Source organism: Falco biarmicus, chromosome 12, assembly GCF_023638135.1.
Source record: "Falco biarmicus isolate bFalBia1 chromosome 12, bFalBia1.pri, whole genome shotgun sequence".
Lineage (NCBI taxonomy): Eukaryota > Metazoa > Chordata > Aves > Falconiformes > Falconidae > Falco > Falco biarmicus.
Genome location: NC_079299.1, coordinates 14883147 through 14908067, shown reverse-complemented (window position 1 = coordinate 14908067; position 24921 = coordinate 14883147). Strand labels below are relative to the sequence as shown.

Genomic DNA, 24921 nt, shown 5'->3' with positions numbered 1-24921 from the left:
GTGCTCGGTGCTGTTGTCGCCCTGACTTGCAGGGCCTCATCTCCCGTGCTGCCACCAACACGCCCGACTAAGCAAGGGTGGCAGCGGCACAGGAGCAGAGAAGATGCTGGGGACTGAAGGAGGTGCTGCCAGGGAGGTGGGCCAGGAGAAAGATAAATGGTGGTATTGACACAAATTCTGATGTGAATGCTCTGTGGGAATTTTTTGTCAAGGAAGGGGTATACGTTGCAGCCACATGTCCTTGCTGGGTGCTGACAAGGGATGCTGAGACTCTGCGAGGGCCTCTCACAGCGAGCTACTAAACCCATGTATTCTGGGTTATTTCTTCTCTAGGGCATGAGTGCTGCAGTCCCAGAGACCTCTTGGCTGCCCATGAACGTCTCTCCCTGCGCCATCAGCACAGAAAGTGTTTTTCTGTGAGTAAGAGTGGGACCGCTGTCTGGGCTGATCAGGGGCTGAGAAAAGACCCCCTTTCCTGGAGGAGACACTGAGGGAGTGGAGGTGAGGTTGGAAGGGGAGTATTCTGGATGGTGGGTAGCAGAAATAAGAGGAGTTCTTTCTGGATACCTGTGGCTGGTGTAGCTCTTCTCTTCTTGCTGATGTTGTTCTGGGTACAGTTAGTGCAGGCTTTCAGCCCTCTGCTGATGCAATTAACTTCTCCTAGGCACAATTTCTGCAGGGCAGGAATTGTCCTAATTATTTTGCGGTTCTGGCAAAATCAGTTTTTGTTGCTATTCCCCCCACATTTGCATAGTAAGCCATGCTGACCAGTCAGCAGCTCTGCAGAAAGCATCCCAGAAATGCTGCCCCTCCAGTTCTGCCAGCCTGGGTGACTGCTCAGTTTATGTCCTTGGATGTGTTGGCCCCACTGAACTCCCCTATGCTGCCTTTCATTCTTCAGCAGTTCTAGGAGCAGAAGAGATCTTGAAGCACAGGGCTTGTTCAGGAGTTTGATGCATACTGTTTTGCAGGGTAAGTAGGAACAGAAAGGCAAGCCATTATGTATTTCAAAAAAGAAGAAGAAAAGGTTGAAATTTCCTTCTCCAAAAAAGCCCTGAAGCTCAGGCACCACTTTGCTTTCTTCTCCTACCTTCTGAAAATTATACCAGTCCAACAAGCTCTTTTACTCCTCACCCTTTATTTCCTGGAAAAACAGGACGAAACAAAGCCACACAGAACTGGAAAGGACCACTTGGTTTAATGACTCTAGGCGCTCCTGTCTCAGCAAGCATGTTGCATTGGTGCGATCCCTTTCTTAAATTCATGAGGTTTCTTCTAAAAGCCAAGTATGTGTTTTTAGAGACAGAACCCTATAGGGAAGCCATCAGACTAGCCTGGTGACTAGTAACTTTCTTATAATTTGTAGCTTGGAAAAAAATCCCAAACTCCAATAACATCCAGTTGACATGAAACGTCAGTGTTGTCCTGCAGTTTTTTCTGCCTGACCCTGCTATCTTTCAGGCTCCAGGAGCTGTTTTGCTGCACACCCAACCGAGCTTGGTGCCTGGGCAGCCCTTGCTCCCTGCCTGCCTCCCTCAGTGTGTCACTGCCTCTGCTAGCTCTCTGCCCCGACAGGCTTCCCCTTGACTCAGACTAATGCGGTGTGCTGAGTAACAATAGGTAGGAAGGTGTGGAAACGTTTTTGATGAGGAGGTTGGCGTAAGAAAGCTTCACAAAAAGAAGTGGTATTCACAGGAGACCGAGGTAGGTAGAGGGTGGGAGGCTGCTTTACGTATTAGATAGGGTCTCCAGAGCTAAAATGTGATGAAAATAGGAAAGGCACAGGAAATCAGGGTAGAAATAAGGGCAGATGGACCTGTGGGAAGAGAGGACAAGCTGTCGTTTATCAGGAAAGGACAAGAAGCGCCACGAGCAGAAGGGCGGCACAGCCAAATCAGCAGGCAAGGGGAAGGAATCCGGCAGTTAAACCGATGTGTTCTTGCACTAACAGATACATCGCTGTCGTACAGCGAGCTGTGTTTGTATTAGGCAGCAGGTATGAGATGACTGTGCGCTTTGCAATGCTGAAGTGTAAACTTCTCTCTTTCTTTGTATAAAAGCTCCAAGGATATCCCAAACACAAGACCCTGCATTTCAGATTTCTCTGTTTAGTCTGTGTGCTATAATTTAATCTAATATGACAAAATATTTGTAAGCACAATTTGTTTTGTCATGTGTGCGTTTTACTTCTGATCCGAAGCAGAGCTAGCATCTCGCTTGTGATCCTTCTTTGAAAGAAGGAGGAAAGGCTGCCTCTGCAGCCCTGATCTGATCTCACGCTAATCTACCACGATCAAGTTTTATGACCTGGGGTCAGGCTAATCCCCAGTGGTCATGTAGTTACTATAGTTTCACTGATAGAACAAGGTTTGCGCGCTGCAAAGTGATGCAGCGTCTGTTTCTGTCTGGGGTAATTCTGGCCCTCTGTGCGGGCCCTGCTCCAACCTCTCAGCCTCCTTTGTAAATAGATTCGGTGACTCTTTGAACCAAGAAACGCCCCTTTTCCGCTCATTCAGCTCTTTCTTCTTTGTTCGCACGCTTCTGGGGGTGGGGGGGGGGGGGGGGGGGGTTAGTGTGGTTCTGGACTTAATGTGACTTTGGAGTTTGAAGTTGCATGTTGGGGAAAGAAAAAAAGTTTGCTCAGATTTTGTCTCCTGCTTCATAAAAATTTGTGTTGCTATTGACTTGCAGATTACTTATCTGCCTGGGACAAAGGTTATGGTAAAACTGCAAAGCCATGTAACTAGCAGACTTTATGGATTCAGTGGATAGACTATGGACACAGATATAAATAGTTCAGTGTTGTTTCAAAAAATTAGTTTCTGGTTTTCTTTCTTTCCCGTATCCTTCACATAGCTCTGTTTCACCATGTGTCGAATAATGACAATTCTTACTTTATAAATCATTGGTGATTTTAGAAGACAGGATAATACCATATTAATTAGTTTGGGGCAAGGTGAGATAAAGCCTCAGAGATTCCTATCTGCTGGGCTTATCTTCTAACTAACAGATCTGCCATGAGTTTGTTTGTTTTATGCTTGTGAAAAGCAAAAGTCCATCCAAAAGTGTGATACTGCTTACATAAATGCTGCCATGACTCTGCTGGTGACAGACTGTTATTTATTAAAAACCCAAACAACTCCGAGTTCGGTTTAAGTTGTGTTGATTTCTTGATCCGTTGCTTTAAATTACATTTAAATTCAAATTAATTGATTCAAATTGCAATGAGAAAATAAGTGTTCTCGCCTGGTGTGCGGTTTCCTTGTGTGCCTCTTACAGGAGGAAGAGCTGAAGGGCTCAGTGTGGAGCAAGGCAGGAGCAAGAGATATGATGCATGACAGGGTGACACGAAGCCCCCGCTCGATGCTGGGCAGGATTTCAGCACATGCACGTTCCCACCCTCCACCTCTGCCCTGGGACCTGCGGAGAGGGAAGCCAGGCGATGCCTCCTCCTGTTTTGTGCCCTGCAACTGGAGGATGTCAGTCTCCAGAAATGTCAGCCCATGTCAAGCAGCTTTCAGCAGCTCTAAATACACTAATGGCGTTAATTTACTTTAAATGCTTTTCCCCTTTCAGAGTCTCTGCCCTTTGTCAGTGGGATGGGACCGGCCTCCTTTTGAGTTTGAAATGTGGAAACCTTTATGCTCACTTGCCAGACGAGCTCTACCTTGGATGTAGCAAATGCAGTTTGATATCTCCAGCAGACTGTCTCCTCTCTGTTGTGTATCTTATCCTGTAAACTCTTCTCAACCTGGAGGCAAAAGCTGAAATGTCACAAAGCAGGCAGCTGCTTCTTCCTAAAACACCTGTGAGTCAGTTCCCAGTGGGCATGAAGATGAAGATAACCTGGAAGGCTTGCAGGGGCAAGCTCCATTCATCACCTCACAGTTCCTTGCTAATCTGTTTTAACCCTCCCAGACACTTTTTTTCATCAGTCTTACAAAACATTTCAAACTTCTTGTCAGTCAGGAAGACCATGTTGACCACTGGATATAGGAGAAAGCTGGGGTCCAGGAACATCTGACGTGTATCTTAAACTGGTGGACATTTAAAGTGCTTGTGAGCTTTGATTTCAGTGAATAATGACAGCTCTTCTTATTTCCATTGTTGTGAAAGCAGCTACTGACACTGCATGTTGGACACCTGACAATCCACAAACGGTTATTGTTGTATGTAGTCACCTCGGTGATGCAGGGTTACCTTTCAGTAATAATTACACAACACTAGTCATGATAAGACATAACTGCTGAATTATTTTTAATACTTTGGGAAAAGCTCCGTAATTGTCCTAGATGCAATAGAAGTGTGCTGTTTGTCTAAAAGAAGAAAGGACCTTCTACAAAGAGATTCCTCCCTCCCCCCCCCCCCCCCCCCCCCCGCTTTTTTTTTTTTAAATGCAGTACTCCAGGGAAGTGAAGGTGACATACTGGGTGATGGAGAAGAAACTATTTCAAGCTGCAGTGTTACATGTTCAACATGAGCACATGTGTGGCTTTAGAGGCAAAAGCCTATTTGCTGAGGGTTAATATAATAATCCCTGCTCCTTTGTTTTAGTGTCTTGTAGCTGAGCTGTCTCTGGAGAGAATGGAAACAATTTAGGCAAAAGAATGGAAAAAGCTGGATTGCTTGGCCATGAAGCGGGGCCAGGCTGAGATAGGATGCCACTGCCTATTGTATCTCCAGGCTGCAGCATCAGGCTGAGGATGAGGTAAGCTGCAGTTTGCTTCACTTCATGGGGCTTGAGGGGTTCTGGTTTATAGCTGTGTTCTACCCACAGAAAATTCTCTCATATTGCTCATATTTCTCATATTTCTTTTCCCTATGTCCTCATATTTCAAACCCACCCATATAATTAAATAGCAGGGAAAAAAACAATTATTTTTCTCTCTCCTTTTTTTTTTTTTTCATATATTTGAGGTTGTGGGGGTGCACTCTTGCTCATGTTTTTCAATTCTTTGTCACAACCACAGAGGCTAGAGATGTATTTATTTAGAAACAATCTATCCACAGCCCACTACACCCACCCCCCAAAATGAAAGCTGAGTTAGCTCAACTCATCTGGGTGGCAGGTTTAAAGAAACTTCTGGAATAACATGAGAATTACTAAAACTGGGTAACCAAAATGAGATCTGTATGCAAGTTCATGACAAAACACCTGCTGTTTGGTGTGAAGGCCCTGACAAGCAATAATGCCAGTGGGTTGTAAAGCCTGCAAGATGATTTTAAAATGTTCTTGTGTGAAGTCAGGTAGAAGCAGGAATATTTTTCAAAAACTATTTTGTCTTGCATTGCATTACTACTCTCTCTGAATAGCGACTGTGCAGAAAAATGAAACTAAAAAGCTTTGTGCTTTGTTCAAATGTTTTCACTTAACTCCTTGTTAAACAGTTAATTGGTATTTAGTTCATCTCATAATTTGGTGTCCTTCACTAATGCACTCAAGGAGGACATGTATCAACAGAGAAAATGCATTATAAGCCTAATAATGGTTTATGACTAGAGAGGCCTAATTTTTTCTTGATTTTTATTTTTTGAATAAGAATTGGTGTACTAAAAGAATCATTGTGAATAAAAGAAAATACTCTCAAGAACAATTAGAATGAAAAAGTATGGACATCATTCCTCTTTAACTCTTCCACTTTAGTCACAAACACCAAGATACATTTAAGTTTTAACTTTTCTTAATAGTTTCTGTGTTTGGGGAATCAGTATAGTAAAACAGTTACTCAAATGAACAAGTTAAATGAAGAGGTTTTGAGCTCTGCATTCCCTAAAGCTTTTTTTTTTTGTTTTAAAGCTCAATTTCATCTCCTTCAAACACCAGCGTCTCTGGAATGTTTTGCAATGTGGCCTCAAATATTTTGCAAAATAAGCCATGATTTTAGCTCCTAACATATATGAGCATGCCATGCCACAACTAAACGTACTCATTTGCCACAGACAGGCTTGCATTAAAGGCTAATGTCATCAGTAATTTGTGCTAAAGTAAACTGCAAAGGTTTACTATTTATTTAGATCTATTTAGTTGCATTATTATCTAAGAAGGAACATAATAGGATTATGCTAAAGCTAAGCCATAACTGTCCACACACAGAAAGAAAGGTTTATCTACAAAATACTGAACATTGCTGACTGCTACTGAAAGATTTGATTCTTCTATCCATGGATTGAAAGGCTTAGCAGATATATTGACTAAAAATGATTTTAAAATGCAGAAATGATTGTTGTAGTTAATGGAACCTTTTTCTGTAAATGGGAACTTGGGCCACTTTTGTAGGGCTACAAACAACGCCCTTCAGGTAGGTTATGATTTCTTAGATCAGCACAACTTAAAGCAGAGTAGTTTGCCCAACTGACAGAACTATGGTCCTACCCTAACTGGCAATGATGGTTTTTCCCTGGAAAACATTCATTTTTCAATAGTGGGGACTGCTAAAAGGAAGAGAGGGAGACATATTTAAACTGTCTCATGTATTCTTTCAGTCTAAATGTAGGCTTGCAGAGAGCAGCGAATCTGATTACATTCATAAATGTTCCCTTTCCCACTCCTTTTCCCTCCAAAATTAGAGAGGGTCTTCGGGAATGGCAATGGGAAGCATGAAACATAGGAAGGAGCAACTGAACAATGTCTGAATGTAAGTAAATTTCTGATGCTGCATGTCTCATTTTGTCCTTTTAAAAAGAAAAGTATCAAATCACACATCAACAAGATATCCATCAAAATGAATTATAACAAATAAAAGAACTGTGTGATAAAAAGTAATTGTAATTTACAAAGCACCTGCTCTGTGTGAGGGTGAAGGAAGGGGATAAAATTTATTGGAGATGAGGCTTGCAATTTATTTTGCAAGAAATAATATGAAGAGTCTTAATCAGTTATGAAACATAATGAAGTTCATTAAATAACAATTGATATTAATAAAATATAAATAATCACTTATTATTGCTTTTTATCTATATTACCTTTCAGAGTTTTCTGTGAGTGTATAAACTGATCTACAAGATACTGGCATCTCTTGCTAATTAGCTACTTAAAGTCACTGCTTGTGACTCAAGCAACACTGGACCACTTCTAGAGTGCTGCGCAGTAACGTCAGTATTGTTAGCCTCTAGGCAAACCATGCCCTGGCATTATCACTTTTTTTTTGTTTTGTTTTTTTAATATGGTCTGCGATGGAATCCTTCCTTTGTGATTGAAGTCATGATCTGCTGTTAAGAATGTCCTGAAAATTCACTTATGATGAAAGCGTACTGTCTGGGAGCAGCACAGAAAATACTCAACCACAGTCATTGCGTTATTTCAAGACTTAGTAACAAAACAGCAAGGTTTTCTGCAAAGGGATAGCAGATATTCACAGGACAGCAGCTTACTGCTTTCTGCCAGCAAGGTCTTGCTAATGCACAGGTAGCATGGCAGTGTGTACCAAAGAGGATGCTCAAACCTGAGGCAACTTGGAGAATGGTTAAAGGCTCTTCACTATCTCAGGCTCTGCTTGGCTGTCCCTATGGCATCAAAATTATGTTCAGCAGACGAAGATAGCCCTGAGAAGGGGCTTAATATGCTACACATGGCTGCATCAGCCTGCATGTTCAGCAGCCACCTATACAGGGAGTAGGTGTGGCAGAATTGAAGTAAAAGTTTGTAAGACTGACTGCCAGCGTTGGGACCTCAGGATAGCACCTATTAATGGCAGAAATCTCCTACTTCTGTGGAACTGTGTGCCCAAGCAGAGCAAGAGGAGAAATTGAGGGTGCTTGGTGACATCTTGCAGTAAATTGTCCATGCCCAAATTGCCAGGGTGCTCTTTCCATTTCATTCCGAACTTCCCTTGTCTATGCAACCTCCTGCTGATTTCCTCTAATGACATCAGTCATGGTAGGTTTTCTTGTAAACAACGCTGCTTTTGTGTTTTGACCCACTGTTTCATGTTGAAGTATGCAAAAACTAAAGGAACACATGAAAGAATTATGCAAGCCTGTGAGGACAGAGGGGAACTTCCCTCTGTAACTCTGTACTTTGTGAGAATCTCTGAGGCACAGCAGGTATATTGGAGCCAGGGTTAGGTCATAAGTTTTTCTCAATAGTTCTTCTATAGTTAGACTGACAGTTACCATGAGAAAAAGCTCAGGCGTTGGTACCCTCTCAGTTAGAGATGGCCCTAAATGCATACTTCTGTCCGTCATTCTGCCATGACTCTTGCAGAAATAAAGTCAACGTAAGAATACATATGATATGTGCTGTGCTTGGCATTGCTGTACCAGCTAGGCTGCCCGTCCTGCAGCAAAATGCAAGTCTGTGATGCTTTCTGCTGAGCCCTTTGGCTCATTCCTCTTGTTTGTGTTTGCTGTAAAACTATCTAAGGAACTTCTGTGAGATGAGGTTCATGGTGTGGGTTTTGCTCTCCTCCACCTCCCACCACCCGGTGCTCCAGAGGTTCTGATCAAATTCCAAGTTTGCCGCAGCACAGAGACTTTATCAAGGGAAAGCATGCTGTATGCAAAGCTATTGAAGTGCGCTCTTATTAAATGAGGTTTGACTTTCTGTGATATCAAAAAGAACATTAAACCAGAATTTAATATATCCTGGGAAATCATATTTCACAATCTAATGCCTGGAGCACTTTTCTTTTTAATATGAGGATCAGAATTCTGATCTCTCTCATGGTTTGCCTAAACATTTTCTGTTAAATGACAGTAAGTTAATAAGTACAAAATAGTGGGTGGTTAACTACCATTTAGAAGGCTAACACTTTGTCTAAATGGGAAAGCTCTTGGTACAAGATAAGGAGCAAATTTAAAACAGTAAAACTAAGTCAGTGTAGCAGCATCTTGTAGACATTCCTGTTTTGGTATTAAACCAGATGGGATTATTTTAGCTTACTATTTATGCAGGCTTTTAAACTGCATAGTGAGTCTTATCCTGCCTTATCCTGGAACAAAGGTCTATCCACGTGAGGGAGTTGTGTTAATGCATCTCTAGCTGCTCAGCCATCTTGGTAGGATTGTTTAAAGCCTTTGAGGCAAGGAGAGCTGCTGGAACTGTTGCCAAGTGACTTAGTGAAAAGAAAAAAGCCGACATGTGCTAAATGTGCAGTGACTCCTCCGATAACACGTGATAGTGTGGAACAATGGAGTGGGCAAGCTCGATAAGAATTTCCAGTAGCTTTGCACTGAGGGAAAGGAGCTATGATAGCAGTGCAGAAAGCGGTTTGTCATAGCCTGATGAAATGGCAATTTTTGTGAAATGAAAGGAGGGGAGTAGATGCCTTCTGTCCATGCCAGTAATGGGCTGATGGAGCCATGGTGGAATTATCATGTCAGGACACTGCTGCGAAAGCTACTATGAGCGTCTACTGCTCCTCCCGCAAGAGTAATGGTAATGATGGTAGTGAGATTATATCAGACAACAGTGATAGTATAGATTCTAATATGGCTGTTTCTAAGGGCTTTTTGAAATACCAGTAAAAGTACTCTTTTTACGAGAGTTTACACTGTAGTTGCCCTCCTGAGGAGAGTGTAGCATTTCCTGTGGTCGTACAGCATGACTCTACATCACCTGTTCTCCACTGTTGGATGAGACTGTGCGGGACCGATAATAATTTCACATGCTTTGCCTAGATATGAACTGTGCAACCTTGCTTGACCTGACAGTTAGCTAGCGTTAAGTCTTTTGAGTGGTTTCTTTGAGGAGAAACAGTGATAGATGTGTGATAAAGTTGTGTGTCTTGGATTCAGGCAGATTGCAAGCAATACCTATAAATCCCTGAATACGTTGTGTATCCATCCGCAGGAGAAAGTTTCTTGGCTGACTATTCTTCTTTCTAGCTAAGCCTGTTCTCCAGTGGTCTGTTAGTTTTCTGATTTGTTTTTGTGTTTTGGTTGGGTTTTTTTTTAATCCCCAAAGTGTTGCCACAAATTCTCCTCTGCTGTCTGGTTACTGTGCTTCACTGGTCTTCTCCCTCATACATGCAAGGCTCCAGGAAACAGCATGCAGCCTCTACCTTTGCTCGTTTCTTCTACCTCACACACATACGTTTGCATTTAAATCCATTGGAAAACTCCTCAGGCTGCCTGGCTTGGGTCCTACTCATGACTTTTTTACAGAGTATGTTGCTGGTCATTCCTATCACCTGGGTTTCCTATTTCATTAAACACTGTAACTGTTCTTTTTATCTCTACTGGCAATGCAATCGTCAGCTTCAGTGAGTGTACCAGCTGCGTGCTAGCAGAGCGTAACTGCTGAAGGTGAAAAGAGGTGAAGAATTCAGACCGTGGAAACACGTGAAGGCCTTTCTTAGACTAGGCAAAGAAATGTAATGTCCTTGGCAATTGTCCTTAGGGCAGTCATACAGGAGCTGATCTTTCACGGAGACTACATTGCTACAGTATAAAGCCATTTTAAAATTTACCAGAGCATACCAGTACTGCTCATGGTTATGAGAAATGAAGGGGCATTTAGGAAACTTCCAAATTTTCTGTACTGCATTGTCAGAGGGAATAAAAAGTTCCAGTGCAGCTCCATACCTGCTCCTGGGAGAAATTTCACTAGCTTAGTGGGATGCTGCTCAGAAGGAGAAACTTTGATCTGTTGTTGCATATGTATAGATGAATTACAGAAAGCCTGTGATATCAGAGCTTTACAAGGATGAATGCCCATACCATGGTGCTATGTCTTGGTTGACTCTGCAACTTACACCACCAGATTAAAAAGAAACAACAACAAAACAAACAAAAAAACCCAAAACAACAAAAATTTGCATTATAAAAAGTAAACTAAAACATTTTCCTTTTTTTTTTTTTTTTTTTTTTTTTTTTTCTTTTCAAACTGCCTCAAGAAGGTCTAAATTATATGAAGCTGGCAGGTTCAAGTGTGACTCAACTCATTGTTTTCATTCTCTCCTTTTGGCAGCCTTCAGTAATTCCAGATGTTATTTCTCTAACCACATGGAAAAATTCTTATTAAAAAGGGGGGTGGGGGGTGGGGAGAGAAAGAGAGAAACTGTTTTCCTGCATTTGGTACATTTTTAAAGCAATGATGATATTGCGTAGACAGTGCTCATGTGCAGCAGGCGCTAAGGCTAGCTGGAAGCATGCCCAGGAGGAGACAGCCCCAAGATAAAAAGGCCCTGTGTTGTACGGGAGAAAAGAGAAGAAAGCCAAAAGCAGCTAGTTAGTTCAATAAAATGGTGTTCTGTCATTCTAGGACTCATTTGCTGGGAACTGTGAGGGCAGGACAAATGGGGAATTTACCCTGAACTCACTATATTGAGGAAGCCTGGAGAACTATAGTAGCATGTCAAAGAAAGAATGAATGTTTTTCTTGCTCTGTGACCATGGGGGAATACATAGTTAACTTATAGATAATGCCTTTGCTCTGAATGGAAAAAGGATTCATGTCTGTGTGGATGATGTGCTATTAGAGCACATGAATCCACTTACTTTGCTTGGCTCACCTAGCATTGCTCAGCTTAGGGAGAAATGGAGCAAGCGCTTTCTAATTTAATGCAGGATATAGCTTGTGTGTGTGTGTTGTGGTTGTGCTGCTTTGCAAGGCAAGTCCAGCTTCTCCTACATTTTTCATGAAAGTCTCCTTCAGGATCCAGGAATTCCATAGGTCTGACCCAAACCACCTCTGCCCTACGGTAGCTAAAGGGCAACCCCCTTCAGCAGTTCCCAGCCCAAGGTGAAAACCAAACGTGGTGGACTGAATCACATAGCGATAGCGCCTCGACAACACGGGGTAATCCTCAGCTGAGCAAAGCTGAGCACCCACACTCAGGTCCCACTGGGAGAGAGCCCTCGTGGCGTGTTCACAGCCCCCCCCTCTGGAGCCAAACTGCAGCTTGTGCCATCACCAGTGGCTTGCCTTTCCAACCCAGCAGGATGTTTGAAAGCATAGGTATATATGCTTAGAACCCTTCAAATTTAGTAAAATAATTAACAGTGCATAGAAGATCACTCGCTCTCTCTGAGCTACCATGAAGAATACCAAATCTTGTTAATAAAAGCTGGTCCGGTGAATGCACATACAGCAGCAGACTCGGAACAAAGCACACAGGAGGAAAAAGCAATGTGCTTTTGAGAATTGTGAGTTTTCCCTCTTAAATGCAGCTTTTACATAAAGCACCTCTTTGACACCTCCTTATGAAACCATGTTTTGGAATTTTCTCACTCTTAGGGGGGAAAAAAGGAAACCCTTTTATTGTGAAAAGAAAGGTCAGACTGTATCTAATTGATTGGCCTGCAATGGTTTACGTTTTTTGCTGATGTTGTTCCCCACCACCACCTCCCCACCAGCACACAAGATGCAGCAAAGTGGCATGGTGCTAGAAAAAAAGAGAAAGGTTTTCTATCTGTAGGTGGTTCAGTACCGAGAGCCCAGAGAAGGAAGAAATTTTTTTTTTTTTTTAAAAAAAAAAAAAAAAAAAAAGCTCTGTTATGTCGTTTGTTGGTAAAAGTGAGAATTGTCACTGGAAAATATTTTGTTTTGAGATTAGTTGGTGGTAAGCCATGACTAATGCTCATTGTGCCAATATGCGCTTGCGTCTGGGTCACCAGGCCCCCCTCCTGCCCCCCTTGCTTGTTTTAAGGAGCTGATGGAGCCTGCTAAAACTTGTACCGTAAGGTCTTTGGTGCAGGGGCTACTTCTTCAAGATTGTTTGCATATTGCTTAATGCAGTGGGGGCCCTGGCTCAGGGCTAAAGGCTTTGGGCATTATGATAGCAAAAATAGTAAATTCAGTGGTGGTTCTTGGTTGCACTGACCTTTGCAGCATCTGGGTCACTTCAGTTTTGGGACTCTGGGGACCGAGAGCTGATGTTGGGTTTCATTCAGGGAGTGGAAGCCAAGTCTCCAGCCATGTTCATTGTGAAGTTTTCAAAATGGAAAACAATTGTTGATTCAAGTCCAAGAGATTTTCTGGCTCTGGTAATCTTGTGTTCAGCATGATCACAATTAAATACATTCAGTATTGGTTTTAGGGGCTTAGCGGGATGTTTTGTGTTAGAAGCAAGAGAAAACAATGCATTTGTTACTGTTTTTTGTTTTATTATAGGCATTTACTTACTTGGGGTTCTCTGGTTTTGTGGATAACCCTGAGTATCTTCTTGTAAAGCCAACAGTGATTGCTTTACTTTTCAGTAAAAATAAAAATGAGGAAGAAGGCCACACGTAGCTGTTCTGTCCTTCAGGTATTCCAGAGACAACTTGCCCTACTGAGCTCCATCTGGCGAATTAAGAAAAATCTCTGTCTCCAGATGATCAGTGATAAGACACTATGCTGGGAAGTGATATGATGATGCGATAGATAACAGCTAAGAAGTGCTTGTTCTAGCACTGACTCTTGGTGACCTGCACTGGACCAGATTCAGACAGGACTGCTACAGTCAATAGCAGCTGCAAAGTTATAACAGCATACCTTTTCCAGAGCGTATAAAAGCCTGCCGGAAGGATTCACCCAGAACAAGAGGAAACATAGCTGGAAACATTGCCTCTAGCTTGGTTTTTTTCCTTTTGTGTATTGTAGGGAGAGGACACAAGAACTGTGCTGCTTGGAAGGAAGATCTGAAGAAGCAAGTGTCCATATGGAAAGGATTGATTCTTGTTGTGATGTAAGTTAAAATAAAGCATTAGACATCCTGGGTTTTCAAACTCCCATTGCATGAGACAAGGTAGGGAATATGTGGAGGAAGTCGAATATGTCTACCAAAATATTGGACCAGCCGGTCAGGCAGAAGCTGACAATATTGTTGCTCACAGTATTTCTTCCCTACAGATTCAAATACTTGCAATCTTAGAAATCTCTATGGATATCTTATGCCATGAGGAAAAAGGTCCGAGCTTTACTGAGTTCCCGTCATTTTATAAAATCCTTCCCAGTGAGAAGTTTAAGAAAAAACCCTTCCATTTTAGAGTCCTGTTGGCTGGCTGACTTCTGTTAAGAAATAAGTGTTTGGCATATTGTGATTCATCCTAGTTCTCTGTACTTAGTTTGCAGATAGCTGTTTGCTTCAATAGTGATCCAGGTGAACCACAGGTAATTAACGAGTGATGTCTTCCAGAAGTAGCTGGCCATCATTTTTCTGCTTCTTCTCCAAGTACTAACAACATCTGAGATCTCTTTCTTGTATACAAAGCAGCCGTAGGCAGCAGCTCCTCAACAACACAAATAGTTTGACTGGAGAACAATGTTTTGTAATTTACAGGATATAGCTAACTTTATTGTGTCTTTCATTCATGGTGTAGTGATAAAAAGAATGCCAACACGTCACTCATGAAGTAAGGGTAAATAGGTGCTGTGCTATTTTTAGACTGTGGTTAGACTCATAAAAATCAATATTGTTTTACCTAAAATCATGAAGTCTTCTCCTAACTGCCGTTTAAGATTTTTCTTAAGAGCTGAGCCTGTCTGGTTTTTCACCCACAGGGAAAGCTGCCATAATTTCTAGGTGAAAAGGTAGGGGGATCAATAACGCCAAGCACAGAAGACATTAAATTGCATAGCTTGGAGCCTGAAGGTCCCTGAGGCCTGTGGCAAATCAGTCCACCCAACAGGGCCAGGACTCTATTTTGGTCTTTCTTGCAGCTCTCCTTGTTTCTTGCATACATGCAATGCTGATCCCCATCACAAAGCAGAAGGACCATAGGGAAGATGGAGTCATTGAGATTAAATACTAAGTGCATTTTTGCAAGGGATAAAGCGGAACGTAGTCAGTTTTACACAAATGTTATAGTGAGAGGACTGGCCCATTGAAAGCCTCTTAAAGGTATGATTGCAACTCACTGAGTTATGCAGAAACCATCATTATCAAACACTAATAAGTATGGAGGATAAATGGAAACCTAAAAGTTGCTTTAGTTTCTGCATTCAAGGGGTGCTTGCAAGAAGTAAGACTGTCTGAAAGCGATGTGGCTGTTTCTGGCAATAGTTTTGAGATACTTGACATTTTTGTTAGTTTTCGGTTGACTCAGGCAGAGAAGTCTTAATTATGAAAGTGTGTGTAATGGTGGTAGGGGAAGCTCTAGGCAGCAGTGAAAAACACTCCAGCTAGCAGTGAATATAAAGGAAGATGCTGTTAAACAGAAGGAGAGAAGAGCAACACTGGGAAGTGCTGATGACTGCTGTAAGGCTGAAGTGGTAATTTTGTCACCTGGGGAGCAGCTGAGTCTGGTCAGAGGCAAGACTGTGACCTGAGAGAGAGAATTAGAGCCAAGAGTGTGTGAAATGGGAGATGCAGAATAATTCTCACTGGTCAGACTATGTGGGGCTGACAGAGATGTAGAGCAGGGGGTGAATGCTGAGACTTGCAAGGCCTAGTGTGTCCAGTGTCTGTCATTTCGCTGCTATTTGTTGGGACAGTGCACCCAAACTGAGGTTATCGCAGCTGTAGCTGCTCCAGTGGAGACAGGAGGCATATGAGGAATGGTGGAAAGCTGAGTTTTACTTGGAAATCTTTGCCTAATAGGGACTGTAATAATCACAATATAGGAACAGCTCTTGTTGTCCTGCTTCTGACAGTGGTCAGTAACTAGATAAAAGAGAGGACAGACATAGTGATGTGTTTTTAGTGTACTCTCACTGTTTTTAGTGGTGTGTTACACTGGAGCTAGAGATGGTATCCCCAAGGTTGAGGTTAGTAGCCCTTACACAGCTTTGTGCAATTGCTTTTGGACCCCTTCTAGCCATGATGTCTGCAGTATCCTGTGGCAATGTGCTCTACAGCTAAGCAATATCTGGTGCAAGAAACAGTCCTTTTTGTTTCAGAGTAAACTTCTGATAGTTTCATTTAGTGTGCCCTCACTTTTGTCTTATTTCTTTTTGCAATAATAAAAAAAAAAGTTTGTTTTCAGATGCATAAATACCCTGATATGGCTTTCCTATGTGGCCTCCCAAACAGATTCTGCTGTTTTAAAGTGTTTATCATAGAATATTTCTAGAAGGTCTGTGATGTCCATCTTGTTGTGTTGGTTGCATGGTGGGATGTAGCATGAATGATGGGACTTACTGCTGCTAACACCTGTAGGTCCTCATGAGACAGAAGTTAGTTACTAGGTTTTTCAGGTCTGTCTTTAAAGCAGTTAGGCTGATGACTTAAGTATTGTTATGTGTAGCTGGGAGGGGGAGATACGGACTTCTGAGAGGCTGTGTTATGACTCAGTTGTACCGTGCAGTTAGATCATAAGCTAAATAAACCCAGCATCTCTTGGAAATCCTGGATCTGAGTAGTTGGTGACCAGTGCAGTTTATCTAAAATCTGCAACTGTGTCTCATCTAAGTATTTGTAAGAGGAAACAACTCAACCTGACTAAGAACTTTCAAGATCAGAGCCATAGTACTGGTGCTACTAGTAGATGACTTAATCTGTGTGTGAGACTTTCATTTCTAGAGAACTACACTGGAATAACTGCTTTGGTGATCCCTGCCTGCCTAATACTGCTGCTTTTTATGACAATGTAGGTCTTCCTGTTTACTTTCCCAACCAACAAGTCAATCAAGTAACCTTTTAGGAAATACTGCAGGTCACTTCTGAAGCACGCCTCACTGCTTGGAAACCTTTGTTGCTGGGATGAATGATATTCTTAGATATTCATGAGAAATAAACAGCAATAATCCTGACAGGAGGTGTTGGCAGGATGAAGTGTGAACAGGAAGCGATTAAAGATAAAAGGCAATCTCAGGAGTTACCTGTAGCTTGCTGTGTGATTATAGGTGTGGCTGGAACAGGTCACAACACAACACAGCACCTGCTGACAACAAACGCATCGGGATCTGAAGTTTGCTCCTCTCCCAGGCTGGACCCCTCTTATATAACCAGGCTGATCACACCAAAGAAAATATGTGGTGCCTAACACATGATTTTCAGCTTTGACTTTGTTTCAGTGTAGACGGAAACATAAGCTATGTGTTCTACAAGCTTCAGTGACTCCTAGATTAAACTGCCAAGGCATTTAGCATTAAAACCTTTACCTTCATTTTAATTACGCAGTGAATGAGGCAGGAGTCTAGGCAAAAACAGTGTGTGATCATGTAATAGGGACTGCCTCATAATGACAAGGGAGGCCAATGATGGTTGCACCATCCACATTCATTAGTGTATTTCCCAACCACTGTGAGTTTTGTGGGTTGCTTTTCCCCCCCCTTTAGTCCCACTGGCCACCTTTCTTACAGATTTAGTGTAAGGTTTAAATCATACTGTACATACTCTCTAATACAGAAGGTCACACATATTATCTATATGATTACCAAAGTATCATTGTCTGGTACTAATTTTTAATTTTTTAATTTGCCATGTCTTCTCACTTATGGGTAACGGGATATGTGTGACAAATGTGGGCCATGTATATTGTCCATATTAGCTTCCTCCATTTATATGCCTACAAAGCCTGAATCCTTGGGTTTTGGGAAAAGAGTCAAAAAAGATGAAATAATGAGTAATACTTAGTGTTTTAATGGAGCTCACTGAAGTTACTCGTCCATTTTACAGCCTGGAATTGATACCCCTCCACACCAATTATGTAGCTCACCCCTCAGCCTCTACCACCCTGACCTGTATGCAGAGAAACCTTCTCAGCCAATGCAGAAGAGACGTGTTTTCCCATGAGGAGCAGGACGTGCAGGTCTTGCATGGGACACGCTCTTTCAGCAGATAGGTAGCCTTTATCTGAGACCTGTCATTTACATTGCAAATAATGTGGTCAAGAGGTGAGTGGACTACTCGGTGTAATTACAACATGCATATGTAGCAGGTGAGTTCACAGCTCTGAATCTGAGCATTCCTAAACCAGTGGTGGTGAGAAGGGGACATGGAAGGTGGAGATCTTAGCGCTCCATACCAAAATCCCTCCATGCTCAGGACTGTCTCTGGTCCCTGCTCTCTCAGATGGAGAGTGATTACTACTCTCCCTTATTTATTCCTACCCTTTTCTTTCCTTTTTGTGATTCCTTTGTGCTAGTGTTTGCCTTTGTTGCCAGGTCTCAGCTTGCTCAGGCTTTTCAATTGTTTGCCTAGGTTTAATCTTCTTTGAAAGGTCAATCTTGTGCTAAAGAAGGATGAGCACTGTGTCAGGCATTGCAGTTTTGGTCATTCTGCAGTCTGGGAAGTTCACAGTGTGGTTCTCCTCATTAGCTAGAGCAACCAAATTTACGAGGAGCAGAACGCATTACTTATGCAAGCCTTATGTAAGATACTCGGCAGAACAATTTAGACATAATCACTGAGGTAAGAGGGTGGTTCCAGGATGTACCCACTGTTCTTAAAATATTAGCTTAACGAATCAGCAGTAGGTAAGTGAAAGGAGCAGACTAGTTAGCTAAGCAGTTTTTTGTGTTGATGAGTCTCTTTAAGGCACTGCCCTGCCCGTGATGAAAAAAGGCCGATCTCCCATCTTTCAAACTGCTGCAGAGAAATCTGCTTAGACACCAGAAATGTTGCTGCGTTCCCTCACCTGGAGAGGGAGTAATTGTTTGGGACACAGATGATTTGCAGTTCAAATTCCAGCTCCTCCCTGGGTAGGTCTGTTTACTCTAAACTGTTGGCTGGGTTTGGGTATAAGGGCACTCACACACAGATGGCAAACAGGTTTGACTTGACTGAGGACTTCACAGTGGGGAGGTTGGAAGCAAATTGCAAAGCCCCAGAAAATGAAAGACATGAAAAACGAAGGAGCCTAGTTATGTTTTCAAAGTCTTAAGCACATCCAACCTTTTGTTTCCTTTACTCACAGCTTTGAGGGGAAACTGGCTTAAGAGGAAAAAAAAAAAGATAGCTAGACTGCTCCCAGTAGATGTTTATCTTCACCCAGGCTGTCTTGTGCTGTGCTTCCTTGTGTTTCACTCCTGCATTGCACAAGGCTAAGCGACTTTACCCTTGGAGCTGTCAGCTCTGGAAAGGATTGGGACCATTAGAACAATGACTACACTATTCAAAGTTTCTGGGATTAAATGCTCATTCTCAGTCGTGCCTCCCAATCATTTTATTAAGATAGGTACATACGTTCTTCGAAAAGACAGAACAGTAACCACATGAGCTTGTAATTGCTTGTAAAGTTAAAATTTCCTGTGCTAGCACCTTTTCAAAACATTTTTTCTGTGTTATTCTTAATGTTATGGCAGAATAGCCCTTACAGATGTAACCCAAACATCTCTATTGCTTTAGAAGACATCTTTCACAAGCAGATAGATGGAAAAAACTTCTGACATGAAGGGAGGGGAAGGAGTCTGCAGAAAGAGGTGAGCTCTGACTCACACCTTCAGAGTTTGTAAAGGCCATGTTTGCACTAGCCCTGCCAAGTGTGTGCTCTCGAGGGCTTTGCACCGAGGGGGCTCGGTGGAAGCACTGCACTGCTGCGGCACCTCCTGGTGCTGCCCCTGACAGCACCTACACCTTTGCCCCTCAAATTAGGGGTAGGGCCCAGAGTTTTGCTAGGGAAACGATGGTTTGGGAAACTTTCCACACTCTAGAAAACAAGCACTGCGAGCTGGTATTGCAGGTAATTCACAGGTCCACCCAGGCCCTTCTATGTACCTCTTGCTCTCTGTCTTCTGTTGTCTCATGCTCATTTGTGAGACAGCTACTGAAATTCAGTGACATGTTAATGCTATTGTTTTAACCCCAGGGAAGTTGGGCTGATGTTTTCAGATTGGGAAACTAGTGGCAGAACCAAGGTCTAAGATGGCTGTAATTTTGGGGGGGCAAAAAGAAGAGAATGGTCATTTATCAATTCTGTGAGTCATTGCTGATATTCAAACCCATATACTGTAAACATTCCTATTGAGAAAAAACTTTGTATTTATTCCCTAGGAACACTGTGGGCCCTCCAGCAGTAAAACCAGTATTTCTGCTGAGGGGACAGAGGCTCTTCTCCCTGAGAAGCCTTTCTTTTTTCTCCTGCAGTATGTATAAAGGACATACAAAGCCAGCTGGTCAGATGGATTAGAAAGCACTGCACCACGTCAATGGGCACCCTTGTTTGTGTTCTTGAGAAGAGATTCTTAGTTGAGAAAGAAAGAAATGCCTCCCCTGTAATAGCCACTAACGAGGAGACCCTAGTGAAGTTTTTGTTTTTTAAAAGGCTTTGGCAAAAGACTTTTTGGACTCTTGGATTAGTTTATGTTCCCTCCCCCTCCCCACTTGATCCTTAAGGATTTGCCCAAGTCATGGATTTTTACTGGGCTTGTTAACTCTGTTGTTATTTTTTTTTCAGCTAAGGGGATAAAGAAATCTTTTAGCAAGAGCCACTCACTGGGGATTAGCTGTGAGTGGACCGAACAACTCAGTGACTCCCCAGAGGGGGTGACCCCTGACTCCAGGGTTAGGTGATGACTCATCTTTTGCCTCCTAGCTGAGGCAAGCTGAGGGCTCCCAACACGTGTTTTCTCCGTCCTTACCTCTGTACAGTGAGAGGCAGTGCAGAAGATGGGCTCTGTGTTATCACAGCTGCTATTCTGCAAAACTGCGGAAAACGATAAAGTAGATAGAATATCAAAGGATATGGTAACTGTTATTGGAAGGAAACCATAACCTCCTTCTACCACCTAAGGACCTGTCTGCTTTCCTCCTTTATAATTTTCAGAGCTGCAGGGGTTTTCCCTGCACAGCAGCAGTGCTTCAATTCATTGCAGAGCTAAAAGGTGGCAAGAGTGGCTTTTGGAAAAGTTTTGTTATAGATGGTAATGCCACCTGGTCCTAATGGTATCACGGATGCTGTGGTGGTGGCAGAGAAAGGTTTCATGGGGGTCGCTTGCACAAGCTTTAACTGCTATATGAATTGAACTCATTTACTTTGGCTGTGAAGTTACAAGCAATGCATTTGGGATGCAAAAAGCAGTAGGAAGAAAAGGCAAAAATTAAGCTGAAAGCTCACATGAAATGGAGATCAGACTGTGTGTGTAAGGCTAATATGTAGATGAGTATCACTGAGCAAAGGAGTCATGCAGATTAACTCTGCTTTTGAGAAAACAGGTTAAATACTATGATATCCACTGGTTTGTATTGTCTTTGAAATCCTGGCTATTTTACAAAGCAGTCAACTGTATCCTTTTACCAGGTTATCAAGGGCTTGGATCAATTAATGATGTATAAGCATCCAACCTACTCTATTGAAAGGTCTGTCAGTCATTGTACTGTACCATAGGTTTTCAAGAAAGAGCTGTGGAGAAGAAACCTTTCCCTCCTAGCTATTTTTAGAGGAAAAGTAGCAAATCACTTTGGTGGGAGACAGTCAGCTCACACGGAGTCAGGTTTAGTGACGTGTGTTGTTTTTTGTTGGAATAAACTGGATGGGATTAGACAAACCTCCAGTGTATTAAAGCACTGCACCTTAAAATTAGATTTCCCAACTAGTCATAGGAATCAAGCCCCAGCGCAATTTAGATAGATGTCCTGGCATAAAAGGGATGGTGGAAGAGGGGAAACAGTGATATTGAATATACTGTGCACCCTTGTATATACATTTGATACATATTCATGTGCAAATACAAACATACAAGTGTTAGCTTTCTGCTTCCTGGCTATTAATTAGTAGTTGATTTCTTGTAAACATGTATGGTAGGGGAATGCTCTTAGAGCCTTTATAAAAGGAACAGGTTGTGGCAGCTGTATAGAGGTATTTAGGGAAGGTCTCTGTGCATGAGAAGGCAGGCAAATAGGAAGAACTTGTGTAAAAAGCTGGCAAGAAGCAGGAGTAGTCAAGGAGAGGGGTAAATGATCTGCAATAAGCATAGAAAGAGGAAGGCATTTAGGATTAAGAGTATGGCAAATTTTGTGCCTTTCCAGGCACAAAATCCCTTCCTTTGACACTCACTTTGTCCAGACCTGTGTTTCTTTTTCAAGCTGGTTGCAGGTGATGAAATGCCTAGCTAAAACAAGCAGTCTTAAAACTGTTAGCAATTGGGAAACACAGAAAGTTGCAGTGTGCATTTCTTTGCCAACGGCAGTTGTCATGAATGCATCAAACTTACTTTTTGCCCTGACTCTCCATGGGGTATTAGATTAGGTTCAGAGTCTCCCAGTTGGCTTTCAGGGTCCTTACTGGCCTGGACTAAGTGTTTGTGGCCGACCGTTGAGAGCTTGAGGAAGAGAGTTGCAGCTGGCAGTTTCACTCTTTGGCAGCAAAGAAATCTCCAGTCAGGGTCAGACTGTTGAAGGTAAAGCAACATGTTACTGCTGATCATGTCCCTCTTTGTACTGGGGACAGCCAGTGTCCTGTCCTCATCTTATTGCTCCTCTCCCTGACTCCTGACTGCCAACTCCCCCCTGGCTGGCAGCAAGTCTATCAGTCATCAGGCCCTGAGTGAAACGCATTCAATTCACTGGCCTGGAAGAAAACTAACGTGACAAAAAAGTGAATTGTTTGCCTCTAGGTTAATGAACTGAATCAGCTCAGTGAAGGCTCTGATGAACATTAGTTTGATGCAAGAGAAAGGGTGCATTAGCATGACTGGGATGGAGAGAAGAAAGGGCAGGGCTGGAGCTCAGGACGTGCTACTTTTGGCGATGATGAACTGCGAGAGTGACTCAACTCTGACATGTAACTTCCCCAGGAGGGTCTTAATACGAGACTGTGAAACAGGAACTCCTTTTAGCAGAAGCTGCGCCATCACCCGTTGTTATCGTAAACAGCCAGTGGTATGCATGCTACAACAAGAGATTACAGTGCACACGCAGGATTCCCAAATTCATTGAGGGAGAGCAAAGCACACATGGTAGATGCTAGTCACACTGTTGAATGCACTGTTGCAAGTCGCTCTGGCACTGTAAAGGTGAAGGTCATATCAGAACTTATTGGGGGGAAAGTAATCAAGATGAAGGGAGATTTATTCCCAGTCTCCTGATAACTGTCACGAAAGCATCATCCTCCTAAAGAAGAAACACTGTGTCTGTAGAATATGATGAAAAAGTGTTAATCATAGATTAATTTCTTTAGACTGGACTTTAGGGTACTCTGGAGTTCTCATTTATTTTGGTTCTGAAAAGGATTTATCATGGCTTTATTAAGGCTCATGTGACAAGCATTTTGGAAGTTCTGTTTCATATCAGCTAACCAAGTTCCTTTCAGTTGTGTTGTGCTGGAGGTCGGGATTCAGACCTTCGCCTTACAAGGTGACCCAAGAATTTGGGCAGAGAATTATGTTGTAATTTATTGAAAGTATGAAGGAAAAGTTTGCATTTCATAGCATGTTCACAGCTTTAGTGAGTCTGAACAATCAGGTCTCTAATGAACATCAGTAGTAAGTAGTATGAGTAGAGGATTTTTTTTCCTTTCCTTCAGTAAAGGAAGAAAGTTAGTGATTTTACACCTCAGGCTTTTTGCTCTTATGCCTTTTTCTCTTGTCGTTTCATCCCCACCTTGCCTGCTTTTTTCTTGTTGCCTTCTTTTATTCAAAATATGTAGCTAAATTTAACAGAGAATTACCATATTGCTTTACTTGGAAGATTTTCTCTGCTCATAATGTAAGATGAAACCATTTCCTAAGTAGTAAAATTCTGTAGACAGTGAATTGTGGAAGTTCAGATGTGTGTGTGACTGTGGGACATCCCCTTCACCCTTTCCCAGCTTGCACCTGGTGCTTTCAACATGCCTTCCAACATTTCTGTGCTTCATTTGCAGCTCTGTGTGGTCGTTGGCAGAAGAGGTGCAAGTGCCTCAGCCCTGGGCTGGCTGTACAGAGAGGTGCAGGACTCTACCCTTCCTTGGGAAGGCTCTGTTACAGCACTGCATGACTAAGGTGGGGCAGTCTGTTGGCTGGGGTTAACTCCACCTGGATAAACCAGGCCTAGTGGTACTAACTTGCCCTCTAAGACTGTGAAATGACAGTTGAGGACATCATACATTACAGCATCTCCCTCTGAACAGCGAGCAGCTTCCCTGCTGAAACAGCATATCATGCAAAAGTCTTTCAGCCCAGGGTGTATCAGAGAAGGAACGAACTGTACATTTTTGCATTGGTCACACTTCAAGGGATAGTCCTTAAACTTCAAAAACTAAACATGCGTTTTTGTTCATTTTAATAAACCAGCTAATTTTCAATACTCTTTCAGCTTTGTTATAACATTTATTGGTATAACTGAAGAGCTGGTGTGTTTGGGATAGAGACATTGGAAAGAGCCAGATACCATACAGCTGTCCTTGTGATACAGTCATTTGTAGCAACTTCAGGATTTAAGCATCTCCTCACACACTGCTGTGGCTTTAGGAAACCTTGGACTTTGCTGCAGTTTAATCACATTTGAAAAGTTTGCCAAGCCTTATCAAGAGTTCTGCTCTGACCTGAGCTGGCTGTTAGCTTTCACATGTTATTGGTATTAGCATTGCAATTTCTTCTTTCCTCAAAAGAAACAATAGCCTTTATTCACAGGAGGAGGACTCTGTGGAAATGAAGACTCTTATTTCAGGTTGTTTTGCTTTTAGTTATAAATACCTTTTGAAATAAATCTGCAAATGCAAGATATAATTCAGATCAGCTGGATCAATACAATCAGTGGATCATGCACAGAAAGTTGTAGGTGTTCCTTATATGTCATCCAGGTTTATTTTTTTTTAATGTTCTTGGCTAAAACATGATGTTTTTGTGTGGACAGCAGTACTAACATTCTGCTGACCTGCCCAACCCGCCGCTAACCACCTGGAATTAAGTTATTTTTATAACTGGCAGGTTTTCTATAAGCGAAATGGTTCAGGTTTAGCAGCTGGATGGAAATGTCTGGCGTGCTTTCTGTGGTCATCCTTGACTGCAGACATTACAGGGTAAGGCAAACGTGCCGCAAACATGTGGTATGTTTGCATCTTTGCGAAGAGATTGATGACTGGCCTAGCTGAGTAAGGCATGAGCAGGCCACCTAGCCTCATGTTGTTTAAGCCTTCCTAAAAGATGGGTGTTTCTTGAAGCCAGAAATTGGGTAAATCTGTGTGGAACTAGAAGTA

At 42.4% G+C, this 24921-nt stretch overlaps 1 long non-coding RNA gene across 1 annotated transcript in view; it reads left to right on the top strand.

Moving 5' to 3' along the window:
* Positions 1-24921, top strand: part of LOC130157815 (uncharacterized) — a 40578-nt gene that overhangs the window by 4712 nt on the left and 10945 nt on the right. Inside the window, exons 2-3 of the long non-coding RNA XR_008825051.1 lie at positions 334-501; positions 4555-4708. This is a non-coding gene — a long non-coding RNA (uncharacterized LOC130157815). The remainder of the gene's footprint in view (positions 1-333; positions 502-4554; positions 4709-24921) is intronic.